Source organism: Brassica napus, chromosome C5, assembly GCF_020379485.1.
Source record: "Brassica napus cultivar Da-Ae chromosome C5, Da-Ae, whole genome shotgun sequence".
Lineage (NCBI taxonomy): Eukaryota > Viridiplantae > Streptophyta > Magnoliopsida > Brassicales > Brassicaceae > Brassica > Brassica napus.
Window position 1 is genome coordinate 18,381,107 of NC_063448.1, and position 11,615 is coordinate 18,392,721.

Consider the following 11,615-nt stretch of genomic DNA (forward strand, 5'->3'; position numbering starts at 1 on the left):
ACTTATTGCAAATCCATTTGACTAATTTGTAGTAATCCATTTATTTTAATTTTGAAATCTATATATTTGATTCTGAAATCTATAGTATAACATCTTTAAACTAATATTTTATAAATTAATATACACTAAAAATGTCTATAAAATAATATAATTTTATAGTCTCAAATTAAGTTTTTGATTCAATTAGTATATCGATAAATTAATATCTCTAGAAACTAATAAAACAATTATAGTTTTGGTGTAGTCTCAACATTATTAATTTATAGAAGTTTCACTGTCTTGTTTAATTTTAAAATTAATGATTTATCAAATAATTCTAAATCTAAGAAGTATTTCTAAATCCACTAAAATATCATAACCCATAACCCCCACTAAGTCAATCTTCTTGTCACCAACTCTTCCTCGTCTCTTGGGACCTTTTTAACCATTTTAAGTCTACTTGAAAGTAACTCAATTTAGAATTCCATAATGAATCGCATGTCTCTAAGATCATTACCATATGTTATGCTGACCGGTCGTTACCAAGTTATGTGAAAAGAGTTCATAAAAAATTGCTTGTTGAAAGACTAGTCTACAACATCTTCACTCATTTAACGATGAGCCTTAGGCAGTAATGATGTGTTAGAGAGTGAGACAAACATCCCCAAAAGACAAATTTTTCATAAAACATAATGAAAGTCTCATCGCTTCATTATAAACATACGAAACGGTGAAACTATGTCAATCTCAGGTTGAATGAAGTCTTGGGTATTGCTAAGCTCTCTCTGTTGGGCTTGATATAATGTTTGCCACATTCATTTGCACATCTATATTTTTGTTGACTGGCTCTACAACAACGATTTTATATCACGTATTAATAAATAAGAACCATAGAATTGTAAAATATATATTGGATACATTCAAATAAACAAAAAAATTGTGTAAAACGAGGAGATACCAAGAGGTAAATGTAGTTTGCTGTTTGCTCGCCTTCCGACTTTTCTGCAGAATCTTCATACACAAATTAGATTCAAACAAGCCATGTCACGTGAATCTATATAACCATGGTTAGAAAAGAGAGAGGGAGTATATTAACCATTAACAAACAAATGATGTTCCCTCTGTTTCACAAAAAAATGGTATTTTAGTCTTTTTCTTGTTATATAAAGAGTGTCATTTTAGAACTTCAGTCCGATTTATAGTCACTTTCAGCTTAATATTAATAGCAAAATGCATTGATGTTTTAAATGAATTTATTTATCTCAAATCTGTTACTATAAAGTAGACCTTAACTCTATTCTCCTTCTGTCACGTCAGAAAATAAGGTAAGGAGGCGATGACACGTGTCTAATTCTCATTAAAGTCATTTGGACTATGGATTTTACCGGTTTTGATTGTTGGACTTCAAAGTCTGTTATTTTGGGCTGTTAAAAAAATGTAGGCCTGCTTACATTAACCATATTCATCAATGGCGACCTTCGACATCAAGGTTTTCAACGCCTACTTGAAGCTCTGATCAGTTCAGCCAACAATGGAGATTCGAGAGGGTTATGTGAGACGGATCTTCATGACGAAACTCTGGATCTAGATGCCTTCGTGTCGTGTCATGTCGCTTGGGTGCTCCTGGAACCGTTACGAGATGCATTGATTCATTGCCATTAACGACAATCTTATCTTCTTTGACCCAATTCAAGCACGATTCCTCATTCAATGCATCTTTCTTTTCTTTCAGGCAGTGGTTCACCAATTATAAATAGGTGAGGCTTCATCCCGTGAACATCATCCCTACAAATCCTAATAACTCTTGAAACTTTTATACAGTATAATGATTTTTGTTACGTTTATTAATTTGGTTTTTGTTTGTTGATGTAAGATGATTTGGGTATCCTTTATTGATTTAGAAAGCTTGAGTTTAGATATTTTGGTTTAGTTTTTGTTTTTTTTGTTTTTAATGTTGATATAAGATGATTTTGATTCTGTATACTGATTTAGAAAGATTTAGATGATTTTGGTTTCGTTTATAGATTTTGTTTTTCTTTGTTAGTGTAAGATTATTTTGGTTTCGTTTATTGATTAAAAATGGTTGAATCTTGATACTGTGTCGAGTTAAGGTTGCTGATGAGGCTGACAAAGCTGTTTTGTTACTCTGTCTTTTATAGGATGGAGGTGTTGGTAAGACATACACATTCCAACTCATCGTGACCCACTGCAAAGCGTTAGACCTTCACAGTCTTACGCATCTTCAACGAGTCCCTGATATGTTAGTTTGTAACTCATTGTTTATCGCTCTTCAGTTCTGTCAAAATAACAATATGTGTCTTGGTGTTATCAGGGAGACAGCGGTGGTCTTGGAGATGATATGAACACTGGAAGCTCAACTTAAGTTGAATTTAAAAATGTAAGTCTTTTTTTGGAGCAATGTTTTTTATTCCATTTTGTAGACACTGTTGGTGCTATTGGACAAAAGTGAAACTATCAAAGGTTCAAACAATTAAATGCTATTCAGAGAAATACATGTTTCACTTCCCACGTACTTTTGAAGCTTCATAGAGAACATATTTCAGGCTAACCCTATTGTCAAAGTGCTTTTATGTTCATAAACTCATATTCAAAGTATTTTTTAAGCCATATTAGAAGTGTTCTTAAGCTTATGTTCATAGTCTTCTTTTTATGTTATTAAACTCATGTTCATCGTGTTCTTAAACTAAACATTATGAAATGTTATATTCAGATCTTAATTAAAAAATTTCTGAAAGATTTAGTAAAAAACCGTTTGTGATTTTGTTCATCTAGCTTCCGAGTCTGTTGCAACGGATCTCGATCAGCTGCAGTCAACGTGTTCATCCTACGTTATCATATCGTCTGGGTTCTTGATCATTCCTTACTGCAGATTCATCACCGTCAAAACCGTTTTTACCAATTTCGCAGCGAGGCGACTTCACCAGAATGAATTTGTACGGGACAAAAATCTTAGCTTCTGTTTTCTTTTTTTCCTCCCTCTGGTATATCTGTTTTTTACAGCCGTTTTATTTGTGGTAAAGGGCTTGGCGGAAGTTGTGTATATGATGAGAAGTGCTGAATATCAAGCTACGAAGAGATGCAACAATGTACAATTAGCGGAAGAGACTGTAGCTCACTGCCAAGCCCGTGCTTTGGAGCGTGTACGGATTTGCAATCAGAATACTGCTGAGATCTTTATTGATGATGAAGACTTATGAAGTAATAATTTTGCAATCCTTTTTTATTTGGTTTTGTGATTGTTCCTTGAAGCAAGTAACGTCTCTTTGGACAAGTGAATTTTGTCCTGACTGGGTTCATGCTAATAGAATTCCCTCATTGTAGAATGATGGACCAGATTGAAGCTTTTAGTCATGACAGAAAGAGATGGAGGATACTTTATGATGATGAGAACTTTGTAGAATATGTTAGAGACAAGGAAGTCAAGGTGCAGATCAAACATTGGTTTAACGTTTTAGAAAAATGAGCAAGGTCAAATGTTGGTTTAATGTTTTAGGAACGTGAGCAAGATCAAATGCAAAATTTGAAAAAGAGTCAGCAATTGCAAGTCTGGTAAAGGGTACACAGCTTCAAGACGCCATCACATTGGCTACATCATGGTTCAAATGGTTAGACTAATAACTATAACCTTGCTTAGTTATTAGTCTGGTAAAGGGTACACAGCTTCAAGACGCCATCACATTGCAATTTTATAGTTATTAGTCTGGTAAAGGGTACACAGCTTCAAGACGCCATCACATTGCAATTTCTTCGGCTCCTCCCCATACAGTGGTTGAGCCGAAGAAATTGCAATGGTTAGACTAATAACTATAACCTTCACATTGGCTACATCATGGTTCAAATGCAATAAGCTCATGCTTCTTGGAACAGAGTAAATTTATTGATCGTTTACACATGTTACATAGACAAAATAATCAACTAATTACAACAAAGTAAGAAAAAAAAAGAATACAGAATGGAAGACATTGACTCAACCAAAGTGGCCTTTGGCTCTGATCCAGGATTGTGAAAGATGTTCCACTAGAAATTTGGATAGGCAAAATCAGTTGCAAAAAAAAAAAAAAAAAAATTTGGATAGGCCGTAGGCGTTATTTTTCATATTCACCTTCCTTATTCCTATGATTGCTGTATATTCTAAATTTTATAACTAATCTACACATAGAGTAGAAAATATTAAAAATATATATAGATGTGAAGAATATTGGTCAGTTTGGACAATAGATATAATCATTTTCATCCATGGGCGGTCACTATTAGTTTTTTTTTTACTTTCTCAGATTAGTATTGACATGTTCTCTTTTAAAGATACATTTAAAAGGTAAAAAGGTAGATTTCATTCATCTATATTTTTAATCTTTATTCAAAACCTCAACTTCTTAACTTTATACCCAAATAAAATCTTATTTTTAATAGTTACGAAGAATTAACATGCTTTACAAACGACCGAGTAAACAATATATTTTTTTCAAAAAATATATGTTTTAATAATAATTAGAAATAAAACGAAATTTTAATTAAATAGAATTCTATAAAACTGATAAATAATAAAAAAAACATACAACTAAATCTCATCAAACCTATATAATATGTTATAGGCTGAAACCTCATAATACAGATACAACTATCAAAAACAAACATTATAAATATTTCTATACCCAATCATTCTTAAAAACTATAAACGCTATTATAAACATCTCTTGCAAATGCTAACATAAAACACACACAATAAAATTTATATACATCACACGTAAAATATATTCCGTGCGTAGCGCGGACTGGTCCTAGTACTATTAGATAAATAAGTGTAATTAATATATATATATATATGTATTTCAATTTTATTAATATGCGTAGAAAGTGTATAAATAAGTACACTGAAACGGAGGAGTATGCTTGAAAAAATAGATATGTAAAATTATTAATTTAAGGAAACTTCTATGTTTAGATTCAAATTAGCCTCCAAGGTGCAGTTGCATCCATCTTATTATTTTTCCCTTTACCATAGATGCGTCAGATTTTCAGTTCTATTTTCAAATTAAAGTTATATCTAAATGAATTTGTTGATTTGTTTTGTGCTTTCAATCTTTGATATGATGTCCCCATGTAGGCGTTTTGCTTTGTGATTATAATTTTGTGTTTTTATTTTGAACACTTTTTGGAACACTAACTTTGGGCTTTATATTTCAAATTTACTGTATGAAATTTAAAAGAAAAATATTAATTTTTTTCCAAGCCAACTATTATAGATCATAAAAAAACCTTTTATGAAGTAATTAAAAAAATAAGTGAAATGATTTATTAAAAAATAAAACATAGATTCCAATCCTATCTATCTATATATATAAAAAAGGTGTTTTGCTCTCTCATGTGCCCTTTACGTCCTCTGCCACGTCAGAAAGTCAAAGCAAGAGGAGCCGTCACGTGTCCAGGTAACCAAAGTTGTGCGTTTCATTTAAACGTGTGCGTTATTTATGTGGGCTTTCTAAAATTAGGTCTGGCTTAACTTAGGTTAACGACGTCACACTTCTTCTTTCCTGTGAGATCACATCGTCGCCTTCATGTCGATCTTTCTATCCAAAAAACAATGAAGACATCACTGGCAAACGGTTGCCATTGTCGATTAGATTCACTTAACACAATTAATTTTGTCATTAACATCACCGACCCATTCATCTCAAGCCATCTCATTCAATACACCTCTTCCTATCCCAAACGGATCTTCACCTATAAATAAGTGAGTTCGATCATGTGAATTTCATCATTTTCTTCTTCTAAATCAATTTGAGGATTTCTATCTGTATTTTCCGATCGTTGGCGACTGAAGATTATGAAAAGTTCTAGGCTTTCACGCACCTTAGAAAAAAAGCGTTGGTATTTGCTTGAATATGAAACGAGTGTTGCTGCTGAGTTGCATGAAAATCATTTATAGCCGATTCCATTCCCACTCGAAACTCCGTTTCCGGATATTTCGGGAATCTGATTCCAATACGTCGGCTGATGATTATTATTACCGGAGTTTGTGACAGTTCCGGACCCCCAAGGATAAATCTACCAGCACCATCGTTAAACTCCGGCCCACCATCACCGCCGGAGAATCCATATGCTAATTTTATATTCTCTCAGAAAGCACAGAAAAAGAGAGATTAGATACTCCGTCTGAAGAAAATTAAAGAGAGGTAACAGACGAAGTCGCTTCTTTTTTTGTTTCGTCATTAAGGCTCTAAAGGACAATTTGGTTACAACGAATCAGGCTTATCATTGAGGCCCAAATAAGATGCATAAACTTTAAATCCAGCTAAAGATAACCCTCATTTTCAGACTACACACGTGTCCAACTACAATATTTTCTGTATGACATATTCTTGACACGGCGAAGTTGCTTTCTCTTCTGGCATTTTAAGATGATAGTGACGAAAATATAAAAAGAAAGAGTAAATGGTTATGCAACCGTCCGATCAGATATTTAAATTTACATTTTCAAGCAAATAAGAAACAAATCGTACGATGTTAAAACACTCTTTTATATATATAGATGTGTAATTAGCAATATTACCGGCTAATTTAGCTGATTATTCACCACGTCTCAGTTATGTATTTGCACTTGCGTAAGAGCGAAACAAAAATCTTTTACTTTCCCCCTTTTTATAAAATTTGAGAGTTCTATAATGTTTTTTTTTACCTTAATTGAATAGAGTTAATTAATTACGTTTAGATCAAAATCCAATTCAAAGAAATAAAAAAAAAACTGTAAGTTTTCTGGATTAGTTCGAGTAATAATTCTTACATTTTTTTATAAAAACAGTACTTTCGTCCGTTCGGAATTACATGATGTATGCACGTAGATTAAAGAAGTTGATGTAATGTCTATTTTGATCTTTTCGTTAGTGTTCAATGCTAAATTAGTTTTATATCATTTCACTAAAGATCATTAATTACAAAGGTAGAAAAATTCATATTTTATCATTCTTTATTCTTTACATAGAATTCAGAGAACTTAGAATATATTGACAAAAAAATTATTTAGAACGTCAAGTAAATCCGAACGGAATGAGTAATAATTTTTATAGTTAACTTATGATAACAAATACACTGCATAATATTTTACAGTAACTACGTAGTTTTCTCATTACTAGCTTGATTCTTTCGATTGATAGACATTTACTTCTTTTGCGAACAAATAGTTTCTCTTCAGTTATGTATTTATCAAAGAAAACAAATTAATAAATGTATTTTCATTTAATCTATATACCTAAGACTGTCTGTAAATATGCTTACTTCTTAGTAAGACAGAAGATTGTCTGTAAATGATTAGAAAATCTCCGTGACAAAAACAAAAACTCATTGTCGCATTTTATGAATTTTTAGTAAAACCTTTAAACCCTAAAAAAACAGGATAAAATAACAAAAATATGGCCCTTGGGTTTCAATTCAAAGTAACACCATATTTTCACATGCAAATGTGATGTCTCCGCTCTTACTCTTCCTTTACCTCTTCCAATAAAAAAATGTAAACCAGTTACATTTACATAAAACTCTTCATAATTTTTTTGGTCAAACATAAAACTCTTTTTAATGATTTTTAATACACACATAACTAAAAGAAATAGTGAATGTTAATATGTTACTTTCAATTTTTAATGAAAATAAATAATGCATATTTAAATATTTATTAAAATTTAAACATTTTTTAATATCATATGATTTTGATCTGAAAGAATCAAATACAGATTCATAAAAACAACTCAGTCCCTAAAACTACAAAATAAATTGCTCACTACATTGATTAAGAATATCTAAAAATTGCTCAGCAGATTTGACTAACTGATCTAATTCAAATACACCAAAACAATATGTAAGAGCTGAAGTGACTATTATACCTTTGAGGACACCCAAGAACAACAATCCAATGAGATAAAGAATTACAACAAAGAAACATAAATACCTTTGAAGGCTCCATTTGAATTTTAACTGTTTGCCATTTAACCAAACCATTTATCAAAAACCAGTTAATGATTTCTTAAGATTTTAAAAAGTTACATTGGTATGGATAGAGTCTTGGAAACAGAAAAAAATGACTCAAATAAGCTCAAACGAAGTAAATCAGAGATGGAGAGAAAGAAAACACAGTAAACATAATACTTTCATTTCTTTACGAAGCGTTTGAAACTATTTGTAACACAAATCTTTAAAAATTATTACTTATAAACAAATAAAATGAAATCTCTATCTCACTTATACAACTTTAAAAGTCTCACATGGGATGTAATGTGCCATTAATAAATTGTTTATTTTCACCTAAAATAAGATTTAAATTATGAAATAAACATTACAACAAAACAAAAATAACCACTTAAACCCAAAGTTTTGCGAAGGAGAAGAAGCAGCGAAGAAGGATGCTTTGGACTTATCTACTCTAATATTTTCTTTTGGTGGATGGATGCGTTAACGCATCTGTGAATATCTAAAGTTACACATAGATGTCAAACAAAATAAGATCAAAGGAGATGCTATGAAAATGTTGAATTTGCAGTTAAAATTTAATAATTATCTTAATATCAATTTTGGTACCGGTTATTTTTAATCCAAAGATTCTTTGAGGTTTAAATTTCAGAACTACATAATTATCTAGAAATAATGACAATAACAGTAGTGTAACTACTTTTTTTTCCAAAATAATATAATTAAAAAATGTTAATCTTATGATTAATTATATATCATGGAACATAAAAAATTATGGATCAATTTATAAGCATTTTTCAAATAAATTTCGCATCAAAATTATTTTAAACATTAAGTAAATAGTAAAATGGAATAGTGTAGTATTTTGTGTTTTAAAATAAATATTTTAGTTCAATTATTTTATCTGATCAAAATATGATTCGTTTTATTTAACAATTATTCTTTTGTGATTTTGTAGTGATTTATAACGAGAAAAATTATGATATGTATTTTATAAAAAGCAGAAGACAAATCATCTATCATGCAGTTTACTTATTGCAACAATTTTGATGTCCAATTGACATAAATTCTATATAAAGCAATTTCACATAATGTCCTCTACAAAATATATAATTGCATTTTGAAATTAAAAAAAAATCATGTTGAATACGTAATGAATTCACTCGCTCGCGGCCCGGCCCTAGTATCTATTTATATAAAGTAGAGTTTGATCTCTAATGAGCCACGTCGGATGTCAGCTAGGAAAGTCAAGCGACACATGTCACCGATTAATGAAACTCAGAGTTTTATTAAATTCCAAGTCTGATGGGCTTCGTTTCTAATATGGCATTATATTTGCAGAATAGGCAAGTTTTGATATTAGGGTTAACCAATTTTCATCTCCGCCGTTGTTCTTGATTGAGTCACAGCGTGAGTTCTGTTTATGTTCTTTCGTCTTCTTCCCAACAGTCCTAGGAGCTACCAGTTACAGATCCATCCTCTTAAATCTTTCTTCCACGATTCGCCATGAATGAGAACTTTATTCATGCAAAGTGGTGGAATCTATTTATAAAAAGGTAAGCTTTCTTTCTATGAGAACCATCCACTATTCCGTTTACACAAATCAATATACTTATTTCCTAATACAAAAATCTTTTTGTCTGACTTGAAGACCAGATGATGGTCCTCCACCGTTCATGTGAGCGTGCTCTGTTTCTGGGAGGCCAGAAACGTCCGATGCGGTGGCAAACTCATAGGTATGTGTTGATGTTCTGCTTCTGGATTCACAGGTTTATTATGCTCCTCCGCTTGAGTTCATACATCAAAACTACAATTTTTTCATTACATTTTTAACGTTTCTGTGTGTTGAATCATTATTTTCCAGTTTTCCTGTTTATATCTTTGTTTAACATATTTTGATTAAGACTAATTAAAACCGTTTATTGATTGTTCTAAAAAAATTTGGGTTTCTGATTATAACCGCTTGAGTTCATAACTCTGATTCAGACGGCGCGTATGAACAAATTAAAACCGCTTGAGTTCATAACTTTGATTCAGACGGCGCGGATGGAGTAGCCAATATAGTATACAAGGAGATATTCAAGGGCCTCTGAGACACAAAGGTTAGCATATTAAATCGGTTTTGTTGGTATGTTATCCCATATCTGCTCTGTTTTCGACTGCTGACTGTATCACTTTCATTGCAGTGGAAGCGGCCAGTGTGTTCTTGAGGAATTTTAAACTTCGACGCGTATATCGTATTCAAGTGTACTAAGCATAATATTGGTAACAACTCTACTCCCTCTTTTCTTATTGTTTTCCATTAGCTATTATGCAGAAAACCATCATCTGTCCGGTAACACATTTGTCAACATTTCTGTTTTCATATTTCAGAAATTATTTATTTCAAAGGTTCAATTGATCCATATAATATAATATTATACTGCCACATGCATACTAAAAAACACATAAAGAAAGTGAAACGTCATGGTTAACTTGAATATTGACAGGTGTGTTACATATGAAGCACTATATATAAGTTAATCAGTAGAAGTTGGGTTTAGTTATGTGTGTGATCAATGATTGTTTGTTCACTTTTCTCACACATGAGTGTGACAACTGTTAGCGTGAGTGTTATCCATCTTGAAACTGCACTCTATTTTATCATTTGCGTGTCATATGGTTTGTGATTCTTTTGAAGTAAAGGGAAGGAACATTATGAAAGCATTTTCAACTTTCACTACTGAAATTATCGATCACAAATAAGTCTTTTTAAGAAGAATACAAAATCAATTGTTGTGTTCCGTATTTCTGATATGATTTTGCAGGTATGGTGCAAAGACAGCAGAGGCGACAAACAGACAAACGCATGGCTTGGAGCAGCAGGGCATGTTATTAGAACGGAGCGGACAGTTTTCAAGATCAGGAAAGCTCTCCCAAAGAGTGTGTTTAACTGATGTCTAAAACCGCAATTAAAACAGCAGCCTAATAAAGAAAAAGGGGAATAGAGCTATTTTTTAATCAACAGAGAAAAATAGTTATAAGTGGATGTTGTGTTGTTTGTACATCAGTTTCATTGCCTTGGTGCAAAAGCAATACCAATTATAAAAATCATAGGGTTTTGGTTATTGTTGTTGGGACATGTGTTTAGGCTTCTTTTAGAATCAATAGAGTTTTGCAAACATAGATACAACTTTTAATATTGGGTATGCTTGGTCGGTGAGAATGATCATTTTTTTGTATGTTATGATGTTGTGTTTATATAATCTTTCCTTAAGTTGTGGTTATTTTAAGGAGAATAGTTCGTTTAATTTTTAAAACTAAAGGTTTTTCCAGATCTTCAACTTACACTCTGCATATATGTAGTCAAATAACAAATTTTAGTGAAGGTGACAGTCTTACTGCTCCACCAATAGAAAACGCCGGACACAAACTGCGAAATACCAGCAAAAAAAATAACGAGTTAGAAAAATTGGTTCTATGTGACTTCAGTGATGTTTTTTGTTTTGGATTAAAAAAAGTTTAATTTAGCATCGCCGTATCAGCAGCATAAAGGCTGCTACACAGTATGACCATTTACCAAATGGTGACTTCCCACGACAAATGCGTGCCAAAAGGCCTCCCAATAAATATTGCGAAATCAGTCATAATCCATCCATTACACGGCCAAAGATTGTGGC

The 11,615-nt window shown here is 31.9% G+C and overlaps 1 long non-coding RNA gene across 4 annotated transcripts; it reads left to right on the forward strand.

The window, feature by feature from the left end:
- Positions 1-1,374: 1,374 nt before the first annotated feature.
- Positions 1,375-11,255, forward strand: LOC106364729. Of its 4 annotated transcripts, XR_001273293.3 has the most exons (11): positions 1,471-1,736; positions 2,139-2,239; positions 2,312-2,377; positions 2,773-2,933; positions 3,021-3,198; positions 3,322-3,424; positions 3,494-9,512; positions 9,608-9,692; positions 9,943-10,058; positions 10,143-10,221; positions 10,764-11,255. It is a non-coding gene; the product is annotated as an uncharacterized LOC106364729 (long non-coding RNA). The 4 variants fall into 4 exon arrangements; XR_007324200.1 differs by having other exon boundaries at positions 3,322-9,512; XR_007324201.1 differs by having other exon boundaries at positions 3,322-9,512; positions 9,994-10,058.
- The last annotated feature ends 360 nt before the right edge of the window (positions 11,256-11,615 follow it).